The sequence below is a fragment of the Microcebus murinus genome, chromosome 9 (genome assembly GCF_040939455.1).
Source record: "Microcebus murinus isolate Inina chromosome 9, M.murinus_Inina_mat1.0, whole genome shotgun sequence".
In the NCBI taxonomy this organism is placed as follows: domain Eukaryota; kingdom Metazoa; phylum Chordata; class Mammalia; order Primates; family Cheirogaleidae; genus Microcebus; species Microcebus murinus.
Genome location: NC_134112.1, coordinates 105,174,390 through 105,196,187, shown reverse-complemented (window position 1 = coordinate 105,196,187; position 21,798 = coordinate 105,174,390). Strand labels below are relative to the sequence as shown.

At 63.7% G+C, this 21,798-nt stretch overlaps 6 non-coding genes across 6 annotated transcripts; all 6 read left to right on the top strand.

Annotated features, from left to right (window-relative positions):
* Nucleotides 1–1,782: 1,782 nt before the first annotated feature.
* LOC142873027 (5S ribosomal RNA) lies at nucleotides 1,783–1,901 on the top strand. The gene has a single exon (XR_012921133.1). It is a non-coding gene; the product is annotated as a 5S ribosomal RNA (ribosomal RNA).
* Nucleotides 1,902–5,383: 3,482 nt separating this feature from the next.
* Nucleotides 5,384–5,502, top strand: LOC142873026 (5S ribosomal RNA). Its single transcript, XR_012921132.1, has one exon. It is a non-coding gene; the product is annotated as a 5S ribosomal RNA (ribosomal RNA).
* Nucleotides 5,503–9,065: 3,563 nt separating this feature from the next.
* Nucleotides 9,066–9,184, top strand: LOC142873021 (5S ribosomal RNA). The gene has a single exon (XR_012921127.1). It is a non-coding gene; the product is annotated as a 5S ribosomal RNA (ribosomal RNA).
* A 3,553-nt stretch (nucleotides 9,185–12,737) lies between these two features.
* Nucleotides 12,738–12,856, top strand: LOC142873009 (5S ribosomal RNA). The gene has a single exon (XR_012921115.1). It is a non-coding gene; the product is annotated as a 5S ribosomal RNA (ribosomal RNA).
* Nucleotides 12,857–16,396: 3,540 nt separating this feature from the next.
* LOC142873008 (5S ribosomal RNA) lies at nucleotides 16,397–16,515 on the top strand. The gene has a single exon (XR_012921114.1). It is a non-coding gene; the product is annotated as a 5S ribosomal RNA (ribosomal RNA).
* Nucleotides 16,516–20,028: 3,513 nt separating this feature from the next.
* On the top strand, nucleotides 20,029–20,147 carry LOC142873007 (5S ribosomal RNA). Its single transcript, XR_012921113.1, has one exon. It is a non-coding gene; the product is annotated as a 5S ribosomal RNA (ribosomal RNA).
* The last annotated feature ends 1,651 nt before the right edge of the window (nucleotides 20,148–21,798 follow it).

Below are 21,798 nucleotides of genomic sequence, written 5' to 3'. Positions count from 1 at the left end.
CTGGCTGGACAACGTGGTCTGCTGGGCGGGGGGGTTGGAGGAGCAACTGATGCCCTTTGCACCTTGGGTAGCAAGAGTCTGAGGTGTCTCTGAGCCCTGTGCCATGTCCGGGGGGGGGTGCGGGGGGGAGGAGGAGGAGGAGGACGTGGGAAGGGCCGGGGCCTGCAGTCCTGTTCCCGGGGTGGCACGGCAAGTGGCTTCTTCCACAGGCTGCTTGGCCTGGGCTCCCTGCACCTGGGCCTTTGGGGGACTGGCCCTGTGCTTGCCAACACTTCCTGCAGGGACCCAGAGCTGGGAGGTGGCATCTCTCAGCCCTGGGTCGGGCAGAGCCCCAGCGGGCCATGCCCACAACCTCTCTCAGCACCGGTCCCCCAGAAGGCTCCTTTGGGACCAGGATTCTCTTGCGGTGACTCTTTAAGGTCTGGCCCCTGGATGGAGGGGCACCAGGAGTAGAGGAGCAGGAAGGGGAAGGGGGTGGCCATGCGAGGGGACACTTTGAGGCCAAGTCCCAGCTTCAGCCTGATCCTCCTGGGAACCCCGCTCTGAGACAAGGAGCCGGGCTTCGCATTCCCACAGCAGCCAGTCGTGGGCTGAGGACACCTGGGGCGTTGGGAACTCCCTGGCTTCTCCTTGGTTTAACGTCTAGAGCTGCTTGTGAATCGGGCCGCCACACACACCCGAGTGCAGGTGTCTTCCGCACAGACTGCGGGCCTCGCTCTTCTGAAGGCCGCTAGCTCGCCACCCACCCACGGGTGAACCTGGTCAGGGTGCTTTCTCTCGGGGGCAGACTCTTTTCCGGGCGGGCTACCGGTGTCTCTGTTTGCTCGTTTCTTTCTTCCATTTCGGGAAAGGCTTCCTTGCTGGGTGTGGAAATCTCCTATGCCTTCCCTCGCCTATTCTGTCAGCTTTCAAATTCTCTTTCAGTTGCCACCCTCACAGATGGATTAGGAAACTCTTTGCGGTGCACTCATTAGTGAAATGACCTCAATGAAGCTGGAATCCAATATCTAATGGCCGATTTTTAGCGAGTCCACACGCCAGGGTGGTTGGGGTCCAATGCAGCCCCGGCCAGGCCCAGGCCCCTTGGACTGGGCCACAGGAGGACACAGAGGAGGGTCCCGGCCCCCACGAAGCGGTGCCGGCGGTTCTCCACGGGCTGGGGCGTTTTCCAGAGGTAGGAGATGGAGGGGACTGATTTCTTCAGCGCCCCACAAACCACGCCACCCCACCCCACCCATGGGACACATCCCCAGAGAGAGACGCCCCATACACTGGCTCCCCTCCCCCTTGCGCTGTGCCCCAGCCCTGGCCCGGGGGAATAGGCGGCAGCCCACCCACAGGGCGAGGGGGGGCGCAGCTGAAAGGGGTTGTGGGGGAGGGCGGCCCCTGGCTGGGGTCAAAGGGCGAGCGCCGCGCGCGTGTGCGCAGTCAGCGTCAGCGGCGGCGACGCGCCGGGGGTGGGCAGCGGGTAGGTGAAGGAGGCCGGGCGAGGAGACGAGGGGCCTGGGAGGGCTCCACCTTGGCGAGTCCAGCCGTGGAGGCGCATCTTGTGTGAGTGTGAGTGAGTGTGAGTGTGTGTGTGTGTGTATAGAGAGACAGCCCCCCGCCCCGCCCCGCCCATCACCCCCGTCCCTGGGAGCCCGCGGGACCCGGTCGGCGAACTCAACAGGCCCGGCCCGGCGCGGGGCCTGGGGCGGGAGGCGGCGGCGGCGGCGGCGGCGGCGGGGGGAAAGCGCAGAGAGGCTCGGCTTCTTGAGCGGGGCAGGGGCGCCCTCCGCCGCCGTCTAGGGCCACACCACCCTGAACGCCCCCGATCTCGTCTGGTCTCGGAAGCTAAGCAGGGTCGGGCCCGGTTAGTACTTGGATGGGAGACCGCCTGGGAATACCGGGTGCCACAGGCTGCTTCTTTTTTTTTTTTTTTTTTTTTTTTTGCCTCTTGTTCTGTCCCCTTTCCGGGAGCACGGCGGCGGCCCGGGGTGGGGGTGACCCCAACCCTCAGCGCCCGCCGCGGTGCCTGGCGCCCCAGCCCGCACCGTGGGGCCTCCTCTTGTCCCAAGCCGCGACACCGCCGCCACGCGGCAGCATGCGTGGCATCTGGACTGTCAGGTCTCAGACCAAAGGTCTGCTCTGTGGGAACCGACACGCTGGAGGAAACCTTGAGAGTCTGAGAGGGGAGGGAGTTCCAGAAGAAGGCCAGGATGTCATTTTGAGGGAGTATGTGACCAGAACTCGTCCCGTTGCTTTTGGGGGTTCTATGGGCTCCACGCAGGAATCTTTGGTGGTGGCACCTGATGTTGGGGGATCCGGAGTCACACCCAGACCTGCTCCACAGGCCTCCTTTTACTTTTCTCTTCGGATTCATTATTTTTAAAAAGTGTCTCTTACCTCTATGATTGCATTTTCTTTTCTCTCTCTTTTCAAGCAGATGATGGGAGTACAAGTATTCAGGTGACATGTGTTGCCCGTGCCCCCCTCCCCCCTGTGTTCTCATTCATATACCTCTCATGTTGTTCCAGCGTATTGTGGGGGTACCAGTGTTAAGGTCGGGTACAGTTGCCCTCTCCAAGCCTCCCCCCTGGGGTCAGAGCTTCAAGTGCGCCCATCCCCCAGTCGGTGCGCACCCACCCCATTCCTAATGGAGGTGGATGCCCATCCCCTCCCCCCACCCGCCCGAGACCCACCCGATGAAGGTGATTCCTCTCCGTCCACTTAGGTGTCCATCCGTTCGTACCAATTTGCTGGTGAGCGCGCTCACGTGGTGCCCGTGTGTCCATTCTTGGGATACTTGGCTTACTGGAACGGGCTCCAGCTCTGGCCAGGAGAACACGAGAGGTGCCCTCTCACCGCTGCTCCTCACAGCCGAATGGCACTCCGTGGTGTCCACGCGCCACATTTTATTAATGCACTCCTGGCTGGATGGGCACTCGGGTCGCTTCCACGTCTTTGCGTTTGTGAATTGTGCCCTAACTGTCACCCTAACCCTTACCCAGCCCGTCTCCTCTGCCCCTGCCTGACGCACTCCTCCCCGGCCAGGCCCGTCACTGTCCTGGGCCCCCGGCCTGACCGGCTCCTCCCCGCCCGGCCTGTCACCGTCCTCTGCCCCTGCCTGACATGCTCCTTCCCGCCCGGCCTCTCACCGTCCTCGGCCCCTGCCTGACCGGCTCCTCCGTCGCCTGGGCCTTCCAAGGGCTTGGTGTGGACGCTGCTTCCAGGAAGCCCTCCAGAAACCTGGCAGCAGGGTGGCCGCAGCAGTCTCCAGCAGCCGTCCCTAAGTCCCGTGAGTGCGGGGGACGTGCCCCCGCTGTGCCGCGGGGGCCCAGCCTGGTGTCTTCCCTGAGGCCCTGGGGCTGCCGGCTGGGCTGCCGCTCCCCGCAAGGGGAGAGCCGCGGAGGTGGGGACCGCCTCCTGATGGGGACGTACGTACACGCAGCTCTCCACGTCGGATCCCGGGGCTCTCTGTCCTGCCCGAAGGCCCAGCGGGCCTGCGGGTCCTTAGAGTGGCAAAAACATCCGAAAGCTGAGACTGAGGGTCCGGTGGGTGTCTGCACTTTTGTGCTGGGCACCCCAGGGAGGCCCGGGGGCTGGCTGGACAACGTGGTCTGCTGGGCGGGGGGGTTGGAGGAGCAACTGATGCCCTTTGCACCTTGGGTAGCAAGAGTCTGAGGTGTCTCTGAGCCCTGTGCCATGTCCGGGGGGGGGTGCGGGGGGGAGGAGGAGGAGGAGGACGTGGGAAGGGCCGGGGCCTGCAGTCCTGTTCCCGGGGTGGCACGGCAAGTGGCTTCTTCCACAGGCTGCTTGGCCTGGGCTCCCTGCACCTGGGCCTTTGGGGGACTGGCCCTGTGCTTGCCAACACTTCCTGCAGGGACCCAGAGCTGGGAGGTGGCATCTCTCAGCCCTGGGTCGGGCAGAGCCCCAGCGGGCCATGCCCACAACCTCTCTCAGCACCGGTCCCCCAGAAGGCTCCTTTGGGACCAGGATTCTCTTGCGGTGACTCTTTAAGGTCTGGCCCCTGGATGGAGGGGCACCAGGAGTAGAGGAGCAGGAAGGGGAAGGGGGTGGCCATGCGAGGGGACACTTTGAGGCCAAGTCCCAGCTTCAGCCTGATCCTCCTGGGAACCCCGCTCTGAGACAAGGAGCCGGGCTTCGCATTCCCACAGCAGCCAGTCGTGGGCTGAGGACACCTGGGGCGTTGGGAACTCCCTGGCTTCTCCTTGGTTTAACGTCTAGAGCTGCTTGTGAATCGGGCCGCCACACACACCCGAGTGCAGGTGTCTTCCGCACAGACTGCGGGCCTCGCTCTTCTGAAGGCCGCTAGCTCGCCACCCACCCACGGGTGAACCTGGTCAGGGTGCTTTCTCTCGGGGGCAGACTCTTTTCCGGGCGGGCTACCGGTGTCTCTGTTTGCTCGTTTCTTTCTTCCATTTCGGGAAAGGCTTCCTTGCTGGGTGTGGAAATCTCCTATGCCTTCCCTCGCCTATTCTGTCAGCTTTCAAATTCTCTTTCAGTTGCCACCCTCACAGATGGATTAGGAAACTCTTTGCGGTGCACTCATTAGTGAAATGACCTCAATGAAGCTGGAATCCAATATCTAATGGCCGATTTTTAGCGAGTCCACACGCCAGGGTGGTTGGGGTCCAATGCAGCCCCGGCCAGGCCCAGGCCCCTTGGACTGGGCCACAGGAGGACACAGAGGAGGGTCCCGGCCCCCACGAAGCGGTGCCGGCGGTTCTCCACGGGCTGGGGCGTTTTCCAGAGGTAGGAGATGGAGGGGACTGATTTCTTCAGCGCCCCACAAACCACGCCACCCCACCCCACCCATGGGACACATCCCCAGAGAGAGACGCCCCATACACTGGCTCCCCTCCCCCTTGCGCTGTGCCCCAGCCCTGGCCCGGGGGAATAGGCGGCAGCCCACCCACAGGGCGAGGGGGGGCGCAGCTGAAAGGGGTTGTGGGGGAGGGCGGCCCCTGGCTGGGGTCAAAGGGCGAGCGCCGCGCGCGTGCGTGCGCAGTCAGCGTCAGCGGCGGCGACGCGCCGGGGGTGGGCAGCGGGTAGGTGAAGGAGGCCGGGCGAGGAGACGAGGGGCCTGGGAGGGCTCCACCTTGGCGAGTCCAGCCGTGGAGGCGCATCTTGTGTGAGTGTGAGTGAGTGTGAGTGTGTGTGTGTGTGTATAGAGAGACAGCCCCCCGCCCCGCCCCGCCCATCACCCCCGTCCCTGGGAGCCCACGGGACCCGGCCGGCGAACTCAACAGGCCCGGCCCGGCGCGGGGCCTGGGGCGGGAGGCGGCGGCGGCGGCGGCGGCGGCGGCGGCGGCGGCGGCGGCGGGGGGAAAGCGCAGAGAGGCTCGGCTTCTTGAGCGGGGCAGGGGCGCCCTCCGCCGCCGTCTAGGGCCACACCACCCTGAACGCCCCCGATCTCGTCTGGTCTCGGAAGCTAAGCAGGGTCGGGCCCGGTTAGTACTTGGATGGGAGACCGCCTGGGAATACCGGGTGCCACAGGCTGCTTCTTTTTTTTTTTTTTTTTTTTTTTTTGCCTCTTGTTCTGTCCCCTTTCCGGGAGCGCGGCGGCGGCCCGGGGTGGGGGTGACCCCAACCCTCAGCGCCCGCCGCGGTGCCTGGCGCCCCAGCCCGCACCGTGGGGCCTCCTCTTGTCCCAAGCCGCGACACCGCCGCCACGCGGCAGCATGCGTGGCATCTGGACTGTCAGGTCTCAGACCAAAGGTCTGCTCTGTGGGAACCGACACGCTGGAGGAAACCTTGAGAGTCTGAGAGGGGAGGGAGTTCCAGAAGAAGGCCAGGATGTCATTTTGAGGGAGTATGTGACCAGAACTCGTCCCGTTGCTTTTGGGGGTTCTATGGGCTCCACGCAGGAATCTTTGGTGGTGGCACCTGATGTTGGGGGATCCGGAGTCACACCCAGACCTGCTCCACAGGCCTCCTTTTACTTTTCTCTTCGGATTCATTATTTTTAAAAAGTGTCTCTTACCTCTATGATTGCATTTTCTTTTCTCTCTCTTTTCAAGCAGATGATGGGAGTCCAAGTATTAAGGTGACATGTGTTGCCCGTGCCCCCCTCCCCCCTGTGTTCTTATTCATTAACCTCTGATGTTGTTCCAGCGTATTGTGGGGGTACCAATGTTAAGGTCGGGTACGTTGCCCTCTCCCAGCCTCCCCCCTCGGGTCAGAGCCTCAAGTGCGCCCATCCCCCAGTCGGTGCGCACCCACCCCATTCCTAATGGAGGTGTATGCCCATCCCCTCCCCCCACCCGCCCGACACCCACCCGATGAAGGTGATTCCTCTGTGTCCACTTAGGTGTCCATCGGTTCGTACCCATTTGCTGGTGAGCGCGAGCACGTGGTGCTCGTGTGTCCATTCTTGGGCTACCTGGCTTACTGGAACGGGTTCCAGCTCTGGCCAGGAGAACCACGAGAGGTGCCCTCTCACCGCTGCTCCTCCTAGCTGAATAGCACTCCGTGGTGTCCACGCGCCACATTTCATTTACGCACTCGTGGGTCGATGGGCACTCGGGTCGCTTCCAGGTCTTTGCGATTGTGACTTGTGCCCTGACTCTAACCCTAACCCTTACCCAGCCCGTCTCCTCCTCGGCCCCTGCCTGACTGACTCCTTCCCGCCCGGCCTGTCACCTGTCACCGTCCTCTGCCCCTGCCTGACACGCTCCTCCCCGCCCGGGCCGTCACCGTCCTCGGCCCCTGCCTGACGGGGCTCCTCCGTCGCCTGGGCCTTCCAAGGGCTTGGTGTGGACGCTGGTTCCAGGACGCCCTCCCAGGAACCCGGTAGCAGGGCGGCCGCAGCGTCTCGCGCCACCCAACCGTCCGCCGGCCGGCGGCCGGCGCTAAGTGGCCTGCGGGGGACGTGCCCCCACTGTGGGGCGGGCGCCCAGCCTGGTGTCTTCTCTGAGGCCCCGTGGCTGCTTTTCCCCCCCGCAAGGGGAGAGCCGCGGAGGTGGGGACCGCCTCCTCGTGGGGACGTACACCCAGCTCTCCACGTCGGATTCCGGGGCTCTCTGTCCTGCCAGAAGGCTCAGCTGGCCTGCGGGACCTTAGAGTGGCAAAAACATCCGAAAACTGAGATTGAGGGTCCGGTGGTTGTCTGCACTTTTGTGCTGGGCACCCCAGGGAGGCCCGGGGGCTGGCTGGACAACGCGGTCTGCTGGGCAGGGGGGGGGTTTGGAGGAGCAACTGATGCCCTTTGCACTTTGGGTAGCAAGTGTCTGAGGTGTCTCTGAGCCCTGCGCCATGTCGGGGGGGGGTGGGAGGTCGGGGGGGTGGAGGAGCAGGAGGAGGAGGAGGAGGAGGTGGGAAGGGCCGTGGCCTGCAGTCGTGTTCCCGGGGTGGCTTCTTCCACAGGCTGCTTGGCCTGGGCTCCCTGCACCTGGGCCTTTGGAGGACTGGCCCTGTGCTTGCCAACGCTTCCCCTGCAGGGACCCAGAGCTGGGAGGTTGCATCTCTCAGCCCTGGGTGGGGCAGAGCCCCAGCGGGCCATGCCCACAACCTCTCTCAGCACGGGTCTCCCAGAAGGCTCTTTTGGGACCAGGATTCTCTTGCGGGTGACTCTTTAAGGTCTGGCCCCTGGATGGAGGGGCACCAGGAGTAGAGGAGCAGGAAGGGGAAGGGGGTGGCCATGCGAGGGGACACTTTCAGGCCAAGTCCCAGCTTCAGCCTGATCCTCCTGGGAACCCCGGGGTGTACGTCACACCTCCTGGTTGTCCCGCTCTGAGACAAGGGCTCTGAGACAAGGAGCCGGGCTGCGCATTCCCCCAGCAGCCAGTCGTGGGCTGAGGACACCTGGGGCGTTGGGAACTCCCTGGCTTCTCCTTGGCTTAACATCTGGAGCTGCTTGTGAATCGTGCCGCCACACACACCCGAGTGCAGGTGTCTTCTGCACAGACTGCGGGCCTCGCTCTTCTGAATGCCGCTAGCTCGCCACCCACCCACGGGTGAACCTGGTCAGGGTACTTTCTCTCGGGGGCAGACTCTGATCCTGGCGGGCTACCGGTGTTTCTGTTTGCTCGTTTCTTTCTTCCATTTCGGGAAAGGCTTCCTTACTGGGTGTGGAAATCTATGCCTTTCCTCGCCTATTCTGTCAGCTTTAAAATTCTCTTTCAGTTGCCACCCTCACAGATGGATTAGGAAACTCTTTCCGGTGCACTCATTAGTGAAATGACCTCAATGAAGCTGGAATCCAATATCTAATCGCCGATTTTTAGCGAGTCCACACGCCAGGGTGGTCGGGGTCCAATGCAGCCCCGGCCAGGCCCAGGCCCCTTGGACTGGGCCACAGGAGGACACAGAGGAGGGTCCCGGCCCCCACGGTCGCGTTGCCGGCAGTTCTCCAAGGGCTTGGGCGTTTTCCAGAGGTAGGAGATGGAGGGGACTGATTTCTTCAGCGCCCCACAAACCACGCCACCCCACCCATGGGACACATCCCTAGAGAGAGAGAGAGACGCCCCATACACTCGCTCCCCTCACCCATGCGCTGTGCCCCAGCCTGGGCCCGGGGGAATAGGCGGCAGCCCACCCACAGGGTGGGGGGCACAGCTGAAAGGGGTTGTCGGGGAGGGCGGCCCCTGCCTGGGGTCAAAGGGCGGGCGACCCGCGCATGCGAAATCGGCGGCGGCGGCGGCGGCGGCGGCGGCGGCGGCGGCGGCGGCGGCGGCGGCGGCGGCGGCGGCGGCCACGAGCTGGGGGTGGGCCAGGCGAGGAGAGGAAGGGGGCTGGAAGGTCTCCACCTTGGCGAGTCCAGCCGTGGAGGCGCATCTTGTGTGAGTGTGAGTGAGTGAGTGTGAGTGTGAGTGTGTGTGTGTGTGTGTGTGTGTGTGTATAGAGAGACAGCCCCCCACCCCGGCCCGCCGCTCCCTGCCCGCCCCGCCCCGCCCCGCCCCGCCTGTCACCCCCGTCCCTCGGAGCCCGCGGGACCCGGCCGGTGAACTCAACAGGCCCGGCCCGGTGCGGGTCAGCGCCGGCGCGGGGCCTGGGGCGGGAGGAGGCGGCGGGGAAGCGCAGAGAGGCTCGGCTTCTTGAGCGGGGCAGGGGCGCCCTCCGCAGTCTAGGGCCACACCACCCTGAACGCGCCCGATCTAGTCTGGTCTCGGAAGCTAAGCAGGGTCGGGCCTGGTTAGTACTTGGATGGGAGACCGCCTGGGAATACCGGGTGCCGTAGGCTTCTTCTTCTTTTTTTTTTTGTTTTGCCTCTTGTTCTGTCCCCTTTCTGGGAGCGAGTCGGCGGCCCGGGGTGGGGGTCACCCCCACCCTCAGCGCCCGCCGCGGTGCCTGGCGCCCCAGCCCGCACCGTGGGGCCTCCTCTTGTCCCAAGCCGCGACACCGCCGTCACGCGGCAGCATGCGTGGCTTCTGGACTGTCAGGTCTCAGACCAAAGGTCTGCTCTGTGGGAACCGACACGCTGGAGGAAACCTTGAGAGTCTGAGAGGGGAGGGAGTTCCAGAAGAAGGCCAGGATGTCATTTTGAGGGAGTATGTGACCAGAACTCGTCCCGTTGCTTTTGGGGTTCTATGGGCTACACGTAGGAATCTTTGGTGGTGGCACCTGATGTTGGGGGATCCGGAGTCACACCCAGACCTGCTCCACAGGCCTCCTTTTACTTTTCTCTTCGGATTCATTATGTTTAAAAAGTGTCTCTTATCTCTATGATTGCATTTTCTTTTCTCTCTCTTTTCAAGCAGATGATGGGAGTCCAAGTATTAAGGTGACATGTGTTGCCCGTGCCCCCCTCCCCCCTGTGTTCTTATTCATTAACCTCTGATGTTGTTCCAGCGTATTGTGGGGGTACCAATGTTAAGGTCGGGTACGTTGCCCTCTCCCAGCCTCCCCCCTCGGGTCAGAGCCTCAAGTGCGCCCATCCCCCAGTCGGTGCGCACCCACCCCATTCCTAATGGAGGTGTATGCCCATCCCCTCCCCCCACCCGCCCGACACCCACCCGATGAAGGTGATTCCTCTGTGTCCACTTAGGTGTCCATCGGTTCGTACCCATTTGCTGGTGAGCGCGAGCACGTGGTGCTCGTGTGTCCATTCTTGGGCTACCTGGCTTACTGGAACGGGTTCCAGCTCTGGCCAGGAGAACCACGAGAGGTGCCCTCTCACCGCTGCTCCTCCTAGCTGAATAGCACTCCGTGGTGTCCACGCGCCACATTTCATTTACGCACTCGTGGGTCGATGGGCACTCGGGTCGCTTCCAGGTCTTTGCGATTGTGACTTGTGCCCTGACTCTAACCCTAACCCTTACCCAGCCCGTCTCCTCCTCGGCCCCTGCCTGACTGACTCCTTCCCGCCCGGCCTGTCACCTGTCACCGTCCTCTGCCCCTGCCTGACACGCTCCTCCCCGCCCGGGCCGTCACCGTCCTCGGCCCCTGCCTGACGGGGCTCCTCCGTCGCCTGGGCCTTCCAAGGGCTTGGTGTGGACGCTGGTTCCAGGACGCCCTCCCAGGAACCCGGTAGCAGGGCGGCCGCAGCGTCTCGCGCCACCCAACCGTCCGCCGGCCGGCGGCCGGCGCTAAGTGGCCTGCGGGGGACGTGCCCCCACTGTGGGGCGGGCGCCCAGCCTGGTGTCTTCTCTGAGGCCCCGTGGCTGCTTTTCCCCCCCGCAAGGGGAGAGCCGCGGAGGTGGGGACCGCCTCCTCGTGGGGACGTACACCCAGCTCTCCACGTCGGATTCCGGGGCTCTCTGTCCTGCCAGAAGGCTCAGCTGGCCTGCGGGACCTTAGAGTGGCAAAAACATCCGAAAACTGAGATTGAGGGTCCGGTGGTTGTCTGCACTTTTGTGCTGGGCACCCCAGGGAGGCCCGGGGGCTGGCTGGACAACGCGGTCTGCTGGGCAGGGGGGGGGTTTGGAGGAGCAACTGATGCCCTTTGCACTTTGGGTAGCAAGTGTCTGAGGTGTCTCTGAGCCCTGCGCCATGTCGGGGGGGGGTGGGAGGTCGGGGGGGTGGAGGAGCAGGAGGAGGAGGAGGAGGAGGTGGGAAGGGCCGTGGCCTGCAGTCGTGTTCCCGGGGTGGCTTCTTCCACAGGCTGCTTGGCCTGGGCTCCCTGCACCTGGGCCTTTGGAGGACTGGCCCTGTGCTTGCCAACGCTTCCCCTGCAGGGACCCAGAGCTGGGAGGTTGCATCTCTCAGCCCTGGGTGGGGCAGAGCCCCAGCGGGCCATGCCCACAACCTCTCTCAGCACGGGTCTCCCAGAAGGCTCTTTTGGGACCAGGATTCTCTTGCGGGTGACTCTTTAAGGTCTGGCCCCTGGATGGAGGGGCACCAGGAGTAGAGGAGCAGGAAGGGGAAGGGGGTGGCCATGCGAGGGGACACTTTCAGGCCAAGTCCCAGCTTCAGCCTGATCCTCCTGGGAACCCCGGGGTGTACGTCACACCTCCTGGTTGTCCCGCTCTGAGACAAGGGCTCTGAGACAAGGAGCCGGGCTGCGCATTCCCCCAGCAGCCAGTCGTGGGCTGAGGACACCTGGGGTCGTTGGGAACTCCCTGGCTTCTCCTTGGCTTAACATCTGGAGCTGCTTGTGAATCGTGCCGCCACACACACCCGAGTGCAGGTGTCTTCTGCACAGACTGCGGGCCTCGCTCTTCTGAATGCCGCTAGCTCGCCACCCACCCACGGGTGAACCTGGTCAGGGTACTTTCTCTCGGGGGCAGACTCTGATCCTGGCGGGCTACCGGTGTTTCTGTTTGCTCGTTTCTTTCTTCCATTTCGGGAAAGGCTTCCTTACTGGGTGTGGAAATCTCCTATGCCTTTCCTCGCCTATTCTGTCAGCTTTAAAATTCTCTTTCAGTTGCCACCCTCACAGATGGATTAGGAAACTCTTTCCGGTGCACTCATTAGTGAAATGACCTCAATGAAGCTGGAATCCAATATCTAATCGCCGATTTTTAGCGAGTCCACACGCCAGGGTGGTCGGGGTCCAATGCAGCCCCGGCCAGGCCCAGGCCCCTTGGACTGGGCCACAGGAGGACACAGAGGAGGGTCCCGGCCCCCACGGTCGCGTTGCCGGCAGTTCTCCAAGGGCTTGGGCGTTTTCCAGAGGTAGGAGATGGAGGGGACTGATTTCTTCAGCGCCCCACAAACCACGCCACCCCACCCATGGGACACATCCCTAGAGAGAGAGAGAGACGCCCCATACACTCGCTCCCCTCACCCATGCGCTGTGCCCCAGCCTGGGCCCGGGGGAATAGGCGGCAGCCCACCCACAGGGTGGGGGGCACAGCTGAAAGGGGTTGTCGGGGAGGGCGGCCCCTGCCTGGGGTCAAAGGGCGGGCGACCCGCGCATGCGCAATCGGCGGCGGCGGCGGCGGCGGCGGCGGCGGCGGCGGCGGCGGCGGCGGCGGCGGCCACGAGCTGGGGGTGGGCCAGGCGAGGAGAGGAAGGGGGCTGGAAGGTCTCCACCTTGGCGAGTCCAGCCGTGGAGGCGCATCTTGTGTGAGTGTGAGTGAGTGAGTGTGAGTGTGAGTGTGTGTGTGTGTGTGTGTGTGTGTGTATAGAGAGACAGCCCCCCACCCCGGCCCGCCGCTCCCTGCCCGCCCCGCCCCGCCTGGCCCCGCCCCGCCTGTCACCCCCGTCCCTCGGAGCCCGCGGGACCCGGCCGGTGAACTCAACAGGCCCGGCCCGGTGCGGGTCAGCGCCGGCGCGGGGCCTGGGGCGGGAGGAGGCGGCGGGGAAGCGCAGAGAGGCTCGGCTTCTTGAGCGGGGCAGGGGCGCCCTCCGCCGTCTAGGGCCACACCACCCTGAACGCGCCCGATCTCGTCTGGTCTCGGAAGCTAAGCAGGGTCGGGCCTGGTTAGTACTTGGATGGGAGACCGCCTGGGAATACCGGGTGCCGTAGGCTTCTTCTTCTTTTTTTTTTTGTTTTGCCTCTTGTTCTGTCCCCTTTCTGGGAGCGAGTCGGCGGCCCGGGGTGGGGGTCACCCCCACCCTCAGCGCCCGCCGCGGTGCCTGGCGCCCCAGCCCGCACCGTGGGGCCTCCTCTTGTCCCAAGCCGCGACACCGCCGTCACGCGGCAGCATGCGTGGCTTCTGGACTGTCAGGTCTCAGACCAAAGGTCTGCTCTGTGGGAACCGACACGCTGGAGGAAACCTTGAGAGTCTGAGAGGGGAGGGAGTTCCAGAAGAAGGCCAGGATGTCATTTTGAGGGAGTATGTGACCAGAACTCGTCCCGTTGCTTTTGGGGTTCTATGGGCTACACGTAGGAATCTTTGGTGGTGGCACCTGATGTTGGGGGATCCGGAGTCACACCCAGACCTGCTCCACAGGCCTCCTTTTACTTTTCTCTTCGGATTCATTATGTTTAAAAAGTGTCTCTTATCTCTATGATTGCATTTTCTTTTCTCTCTCTTTTCAAGCAGATGATGGGAGTCCAAGTATTAAGGTGACATGTGTTGCCCGTGCCCCCCTCCCCCCTGTGTTCTTATTCATTAACCTCTGATGTTGTTCCAGCGTATTGTGGGGGTACCAATGTTAAGGTCGGGTACGTTGCCCTCTCCCAGCCTCCCCCCTCGGGTCAGAGCCTCAAGTGCGCCCATCCCCCAGTCGGTGCGCACCCACCCCATTCCTAATGGAGGTGTATGCCCATCCCCTCCCCCCACCCGCCCGACACCCACCCGATGAAGGTGATTCCTCTGTGTCCACTTAGGTGTCCATCGGTTCGTACCCATTTGCTGGTGAGCGCGAGCACGTGGTGCTCGTGTGTCCATTCTTGGGCTACCTGGCTTACTGGAACGGGTTCCAGCTCTGGCCAGGAGAACCACGAGAGGTGCCCTCTCACCGCTGCTCCTCCTAGCTGAATAGCACTCCGTGGTGTCCACGCGCCACATTTCATTTACGCACTCGTGGGTCGATGGGCACTCGGGTCGCTTCCAGGTCTTTGCGATTGTGACTTGTGCCCTGACTCTAACCCTAACCCTTACCCAGCCCGTCTCCTCCTCGGCCCCTGCCTGACTGACTCCTTCCCGCCCGGCCTGTCACCTGTCACCGTCCTCTGCCCCTGCCTGACACGCTCCTCCCCGCCCGGGCCGTCACCGTCCTCGGCCCCTGCCTGACGGGGCTCCTCCGTCGCCTGGGCCTTCCAAGGGCTTGGTGTGGACGCTGGTTCCAGGACGCCCTCCCAGGAACCCGGTAGCAGGGCGGCCGCAGCGTCTCGCGCCACCCAACCGTCCGCCGGCCGGCGGCCGGCGCTAAGTGGCCTGCGGGGGACGTGCCCCCACTGTGGGGCGGGCGCCCAGCCTGGTGTCTTCTCTGAGGCCCCGTGGCTGCTTTTCCCCCCCGCAAGGGGAGAGCCGCGGAGGTGGGGACCGCCTCCTCGTGGGGACGTACACCCAGCTCTCCACGTCGGATTCCGGGGCTCTCTGTCCTGCCAGAAGGCTCAGCTGGCCTGCGGGACCTTAGAGTGGCAAAAACATCCGAAAACTGAGATTGAGGGTCCGGTGGTTGTCTGCACTTTTGTGCTGGGCACCCCAGGGAGGCCCGGGGGCTGGCTGGACAACGCGGTCTGCTGGGCAGGGGGGGGGTTTGGAGGAGCAACTGATGCCCTTTGCACTTTGGGTAGCAAGTGTCTGAGGTGTCTCTGAGCCCTGCGCCATGTCGGGGGGGGGTGGGAGGTCGGGGGGGTGGAGGAGCAGGAGGAGGAGGAGGAGGAGGTGGGAAGGGCCGTGGCCTGCAGTCGTGTTCCCGGGGTGGCTTCTTCCACAGGCTGCTTGGCCTGGGCTCCCTGCACCTGGGCCTTTGGAGGACTGGCCCTGTGCTTGCCAACGCTTCCCCTGCAGGGACCCAGAGCTGGGAGGTTGCATCTCTCAGCCCTGGGTGGGGCAGAGCCCCAGCGGGCCATGCCCACAACCTCTCTCAGCACGGGTCTCCCAGAAGGCTCTTTTGGGACCAGGATTCTCTTGCGGGTGACTCTTTAAGGTCTGGCCCCTGGATGGAGGGGCACCAGGAGTAGAGGAGCAGGAAGGGGAAGGGGGTGGCCATGCGAGGGGACACTTTCAGGCCAAGTCCCAGCTTCAGCCTGATCCTCCTGGGAACCCCGGGGTGTACGTCACACCTCCTGGTTGTCCCGCTCTGAGACAAGGGCTCTGAGACAAGGAGCCGGGCTGCGCATTCCCCCAGCAGCCAGTCGTGGGCTGAGGACACCTGGGGCGTTGGGAACTCCCTGGCTTCTCCTTGGCTTAACATCTGGAGCTGCTTGTGAATCGTGCCGCCACACACACCCGAGTGCAGGTGTCTTCTGCACAGACTGCGGGCCTCGCTCTTCTGAATGCCGCTAGCTCGCCACCCACCCACGGGTGAACCTGGTCAGGGTACTTTCTCTCGGGGGCAGACTCTGATCCTGGCGGGCTACCGGTGTTTCTGTTTGCTCGTTTCTTTCTTCCATTTCGGGAAAGGCTTCCTTACTGGGTGTGGAAATCTCCTATGCCTTTCCTCGCCTATTCTGTCAGCTTTAAAATTCTCTTTCAGTTGCCACCCTCACAGATGGATTAGGAAACTCTTTCCGGTGCACTCATTAGTGAAATGACCTCAATGAAGCTGGAATCCAATATCTAATCGCCGATTTTTAGCGAGTCCACACGCCAGGGTGGTCGGGGTCCAATGCAGCCCCGGCCAGGCCCAGGCCCCTTGGACTGGGCCACAGGAGGACACAGAGGAGGGTCCCGGCCCCCACGGTCGCGTTGCCGGCAGTTCTCCAAGGGCTTGGGCGTTTTCCAGAGGTAGGAGATGGAGGGGACTGATTTCTTCAGCGCCCCACAAACCACGCCACCCCACCCATGGGACACATCCCTAGAGAGAGAGAGAGACGCCCCATACACTCGCTCCCCTCACCCATGCGCTGTGCCCCAGCCTGGGCCCGGGGGAATAGGCGGCAGCCCACCCACAGGGTGGGGGGCACAGCTGAAAGGGGTTGTCGGGGAGGGCGGCCCCTGCCTGGGGTCAAAGGGCGGGCGACCCGCGCATGCGCAATCGGCGGCGGCGGCGGCGGCGGCGGCGGCGGCGGCGGCGGCGGCCACGAGCTGGGGGTGGGCCAGGCGAGGAGAGGAAGGGGGCTGGAAGGTCTCCACCTTGGCGAGTCCAGCCGTGGAGGCGCATCTTGTGTGAGTGTGAGTGAGTGAGTGTGAGTGTGAGTGTGTGTGTGTGTGTGTGTGTGTGTGTATAGAGAGACAGCCCCCCACCCCGGCCCGCCGCTCCCTGCCCGCCCCGCCCCGCCTGGCCCCGCCCCGCCTGTCACCCCCGTCCCTCGGAGCCCGCGGGACCCGGCCGGTGAACTCAACAGGCCCGGCCCGGTGCGGGTCAGCGCCGGCGCGGGGCCTGGGGCGGGAGGAGGCGGCGGGGAAGCGCAGAGAGGCTCGGCTTCTTGAGCGGGGCAGGGGCGCCCTCCGCAGTCTAGGGCCACACCACCCTGAACGCGCCCGATCTCGTCTGGTCTCGGAAGCTAAGCAGGGTCGGGCCTGGTTAGTACTTGGATGGGAGACCGCCTGGGAATACCGGGTGCCGTAGGCTTCTTCTTCTTTTTTTTTTTGTTTTGCCTCTTGTTCTGTCCCCTTTCTGGGAGCGAGTCGGCGGCCCGGGGTGGGGGTCACCCCCACCCTCAGCGCCCGCCGCGGTGCCTGGCGCCCCAGCCCGCACCGTGGGGCCTCCTCTTGTCCCAAGCCGCGACACCGCCGTCACGCGGCAGCATGCGTGGCTTCTGGACTGTCAGGTCTCAGACCAAAGGTCTGCTCTGTGGGAACCGACACGCTGGAGGAAACCTTGAGAGTCTGAGAGGGGAGGGAGTTCCAGAAGAAGGCCAGGATGTCATTTGGAGGGAGTATGTGACCAGAACTCGTCCCGTTGCTTTTGGGGTTCTATGGGCTACACGTAGGAATCTTTGGTGGTGGCACCTGATGTTGGGGGATCCGGAGTCACACCCAGACCTGCTCCACAGGCCTCCTTTTACTTTTCTCTTCGGATTCATTATGTTTAAAAAGTGTCTCTTATCTCTATGATTGCATTTTCTTTTCTCTCTCTTTTCAAGCAGATGATGGGAGTCCAAGTATTAAGGTGACATGTGTTGCCCGTGCCCCCCTCCCCCCTGTGTTCTTATTCATTAACCTCTGATGTTGTTCCAGCGTATTGTGGGGGTACCAATGTTAAGGTCGGGTACGTTGCCCTCTCCCAGCCTCCCCCCTCGGGTCAGAGCCTCAAGTGCGCCCATCCCCCAGTCGGTGCGCACCCACCCCATTCCTAATGGAGGTGTATGCCCATCCCCTCCCCCCACCCGCCCGACACCCACCCGATGAAGGTGATTCCTCTGTGTCCACTTAGGTGTCCATCGGTTCGTACCCATTTGCTGGTGAGCGCGAGCACGTGGTGCTCGTGTGTCCATTCTTGGGCTACCTGGCTTACTGGAACGGGTTCCAGCTCTGGCCAGGAGAACCACGAGAGGTGCCCTCTCACCGCTGCTCCTCCTAGCTGAATAGCACTCCGTGGTGTCCACGCGCCACATTTCATTTACGCACTCGTGGGTCGATGGGCACTCGGGTCGCTTCCAGGTCTTTGCGATTGTGACTTGTGCCCTGACTCTAACCCTAACCCTTACCCAGCCCGTCTCCTCCTCGGCCCCTGCCTGACTGACTCCTTCCCGCCCGGCCTGTCACCTGTCACCGTCCTCTGCCCCTGCCTGACACGCTCCTCCCCGCCCGGGCCGTCACCGTCCTCGGCCCCTGCCTGACGGGGCTCCTCCGTCGCCTGGGCCTTCCAAGGGCTTGGTGTGGACGCTGGTTCCAGGACGCCCTCCCAGGAACCCGGTAGCAGGGCGGCCGCAGCGTCTCGCGCCACCCAACCGTCCGCCGGCCGGCGGCCGGCGCTAAGTGGCCTGCGGGGGACGTGCCCCCACTGTGGGGCGGGCGCCCAACCTGGTGTCTTCTCTGAGGCCCCGTGGCTGCTTTTCCCCCCCGCAAGGGGAGAGCCGCGGAGGTGGGGACAGCTTCCTCGTGGGGACGTACACCCAGCTCTCCACGTCGGATTCCGGGGCTCTCTGTCCTGCCAGAAGGCTCAGCTGGCCTGCGGGACCTTAGAGTGGCAAAAACATCCGAAAACTGAGATTGAGGGTCCGGTGGTTGTCTGCACTTTTGTGCTGGGCACCCCAGGGAGGCCCGGGGGCTGGCTGGACAACGCGGTCTGCTGGGCAGGGGGGGGGGTTTGGAGGAGCAACTGATGCCCTTTGCACTTTGGGTAGCAAGTGTCTGAGGTGTCTCTGAGCCCTGCGCCATGTCGGGGGGGGGGAGGTCGGGGGGGTGGAGGAGCAGGAGGAGGAGGAGGAGGAGGTGGGAAGGGCCGTGGCCTGCAGTCGTGTTCCCGGGGTGGCTTCTTCCACAGGCTGCTTGGCCTGGGCTCCCTGCACCTGGGCCTTTGGAGGACTGGCCCTGTGCTTGCCAACGCTTCCCCTGCAGGGACCCAGAGCTGGGAGGTTGCATCTCTCAGCCCTGGGTGGGGCAGAGCCCCAGCGGGCCATGCCCACAACCTCTCTCAGCACGGGTCTCCCAGAAGGCTCTTTTGGGACCAGGATTCTCTTGCGGGTGACTCTTTAAGGTCTGGCCCCTGGATGGAGGGGCACCAGGAGTAGAGGAGCAGGAAGGGGAAGGGGGTGGCCATGCGAGGGGACACTTTCAGGCCAAGTCCCAGCTTCAGCCTGATCCTCCTGGGAACCCCGGGGTGTACGTCACACCTCCTGGTTGTCCCGCTCTGAGACAAGGGCTCTGAGACAAGGAGCCGGGCTGCGCATTCCCCCAGCAGCCAGTCGTGGGCTGAGGACACCTGGGGCGTTGGGAACTCCCTGGCTTCTCCTTGGCTTAACATCTGGAGCTGCTTGTGAATCGTGCCGCCACACACACCCGAGTGCAGGTGTCTTCTGCACAGACTGCGGGCCTCGCTCTTCTGAATGCCGCTAGCTCGCCACCCACCCACGGGTGAACCTGGTCAGGGTACTTTCTCTCGGGGGCAGACTCTGATCCTGGCGGGCTACCGGTGTTTCTGTTTGCTCGTTTCTTTCTTCCATTTCGGGAAAGGCTTCCTTACTGGGTGTGGAAATCTCCTATGCCTTTCCTCGCCTATTCTGTCAGCTTTAAAATTCTCTTTCAGTTGCCACCCTCACAGATGGATTAGGAAACTCTTTCCGGTGCACTCATTAGTGAAATGACCTCAATGAAGCTGGAATCCAATATCTAATCGCCGATTTTTAGCGAGTCCACACGCCAGGGTGGTCGGGGTCCAATGCAGCCCCGGCCAGGCCCAGGCCCCTTGGACTGGGCCACAGGAGGACACAGAGGAGGGTCCCGGCCCCCACGGTCGCGTTGCCGGCAGTTCTCCAAGGGCTTGGGCGTTTTCCAGAGGTAGGAGATGGAGGGGACTGATTTCTTCAGCGCCCCACAAACCACGCCACCCCACCCATGGGACACATCCCTAGAGAGAGAGAGAGACGCCCCATACACTCGCTCCCCTCCCCCATGCGCTGTGCCCCAGCCTGGGCCCGGGGGAATAGGCGGCAGCCCACCCACAGGGTGGGGGGCACAGCTGAAAGGGGTTGTCGGGGAGGGCGGCCCCTGCCTGGGGTCAAAGGGCGGGCGACCCGCGCATGCGCAATCGGCGGCGGCGGCGGCGGCGGCCACGAGCTGGGGGTGGGCCAGGCGAGGAGAGGAAGGGGGCTGGAAGGTCTCCACCTTGGCGAGTCCAGCCGTGGAGGCGCATCTTGTGTGAGTGTGAGTGAGTGAGTGTGAGTGTGAGTGTGTGTGTGTGTGTGTGTGTGTATAGAGAGACAGCCCCCCACCCCGGCCCGCCGCTCCCTGCCCGCCCCGCCCCGCCTGGCCCCGCCCCGCCTGTCACCCCCGTCCCTCGGAGCCCGCGGGACCCGGCCGGTGAACTCAACAGGCCCGGCCCGGTGCGGGTCAGCGCCGGCGCGGGGCCTGGGGCGGGAGGAGGCGGCGGGGAAGCGCAGAGAGGCTCGGCTTCTTGAGCGGGGCAGGGGCGCCCTCCGCCGTCTAGGGCCACACCACCCTGAACGCGCCCGATCTCGTCTGGTCTCGGAAGCTAAGCAGGGTCGGGCCTGGTTAGTACTTGGATGGGAGACCGCCTGGGAATACCGGGTGCCGTAGGCTTCTTCTTCTTTTTTTTTTTGTTTTGCCTCTTGTTCTGTCCCCTTTCTGGGAGCGAGTCGGCGGCCCGGGGTGGGGGTCACCCCCACCCTCAGCGCCCGCCGCGGTGCCTGGCGCCCCAGCCCGCACCGTGGGGCCTCCTCTTGTCCCAAGCCGCGACACCGCCGTCACGCGGCAGCATGCGTGGCTTCTGGACTGTCAGGTCTCAGACCAAAGGTCTGCTCTGTGGGAACCGACACGCTGGAGGAAACCTTGAGAGTCTGAGAGGGGAGGGAGTTCCAGAAGAAGGCCAGGATGTCATTTTGAGGGAGTATGTGACCAGAACTCGTCCCGTTGCTTTTGGGGTTCTATGGGCTACACGTAGGAATCTTTGGTGGTGGCACCTGATGTTGGGGGATCCGGAGTCACACCCAGACCTGCTCCACAGGCCTCCTTTTACTTTTCTCTTCGGATTCATTATGTTTAAAAAGTGTCTCTTATCTCTATGATTGCATTTTCTTTTCTCTCTCTTTTCAAGCAGATGATGGGAGTCCAAGTATTAAGGTGACATGTGTTGCCCGTGCCCCCCTCCCCCCTGTGTTCTTATTCATTAACCTCTGATGTTGTTCCAGCGTATTGTGGGGGTACCAATGTTAAGGTCGGGTACGTTGCCCTCTCCCAGCCTCCCCCCTCGGGTCAGAGCCTCAAGTGCGCCCATCCCCCAGTCGGTGCGCACCCACCCCATTCCTAATGGAGGTGTATGCCCATCCCCTCCCCCCACCCGCCCGACACCCACCCGATGAAGGTGATTCCTCTGTGTCCACTTAGGTGTCCATCGGTTCGTACCCATTTGCTGGTGAGCGCGAGCACGTGGTGCTCGTGTGTCCATTCTTGGGCTACCTGGCTTACTGGAACGGGTTCCAGCTCTGGCCAGGAGAACCACGAGAGGTGCCCTCTCACCGCTGCTCCTCCTAGCTGAATAGCACTCCGTGGTGTCCACGCGCCACATTTCATTTACGCACTCGTGGGTCGATGGGCACTCGGGTCGCTTCCAGGTCTTTGCGATTGTGACTTGTGCCCTGACTCTAACCCTAACCCTTACCCAGCCCGTCTCCTCCTCGGCCCCTGCCTGACTGACTCCTTCCCGCCCGGCCTGTCACCTGTCACCGTCCTCTGCCCCTGCCTGACACGCTCCTCCCCGCCCGGGCCGTCACCGTCCTCGGCCCCTGCCTGACGGGGCTCCTCCGTCGCCTGGGCCTTCCAAGGGCTTGGTGTGGACGCTGGTTCCAGGACGCCCTCCCAGGAACCCGGTAGCAGGGCGGCCGCAGCGTCTCGCGCCACCCAACCGTCCGCCGGCCGGCGGCCGGCGCTAAGTGGCCTGCGGGGGACGTGCCCCCACTGTGGGGCGGGCGCCCAGCCTGGTGTCTTCTCTGAGGCCCCGTGGCTGCTTTTCCCCCCCGCAAGGGGAGAGCCGCGGAGGTGGGGACCGCCTCCTCGTGGGGACGTACACCCAGCTCTCCACGTCGGATTCCGGGGCTCTCTGTCCTGCCAGAAGGCTCAGCTGGCCTGCGGGACCTTAGAGTGGCAAAAACATCCGAAAACTGAGATTGAGGGTCCGGTGGTTGTCTGCACTTTTGTGCTGGGCACCCCAGGGAGGCCCGGGGGCTGGCTGGAC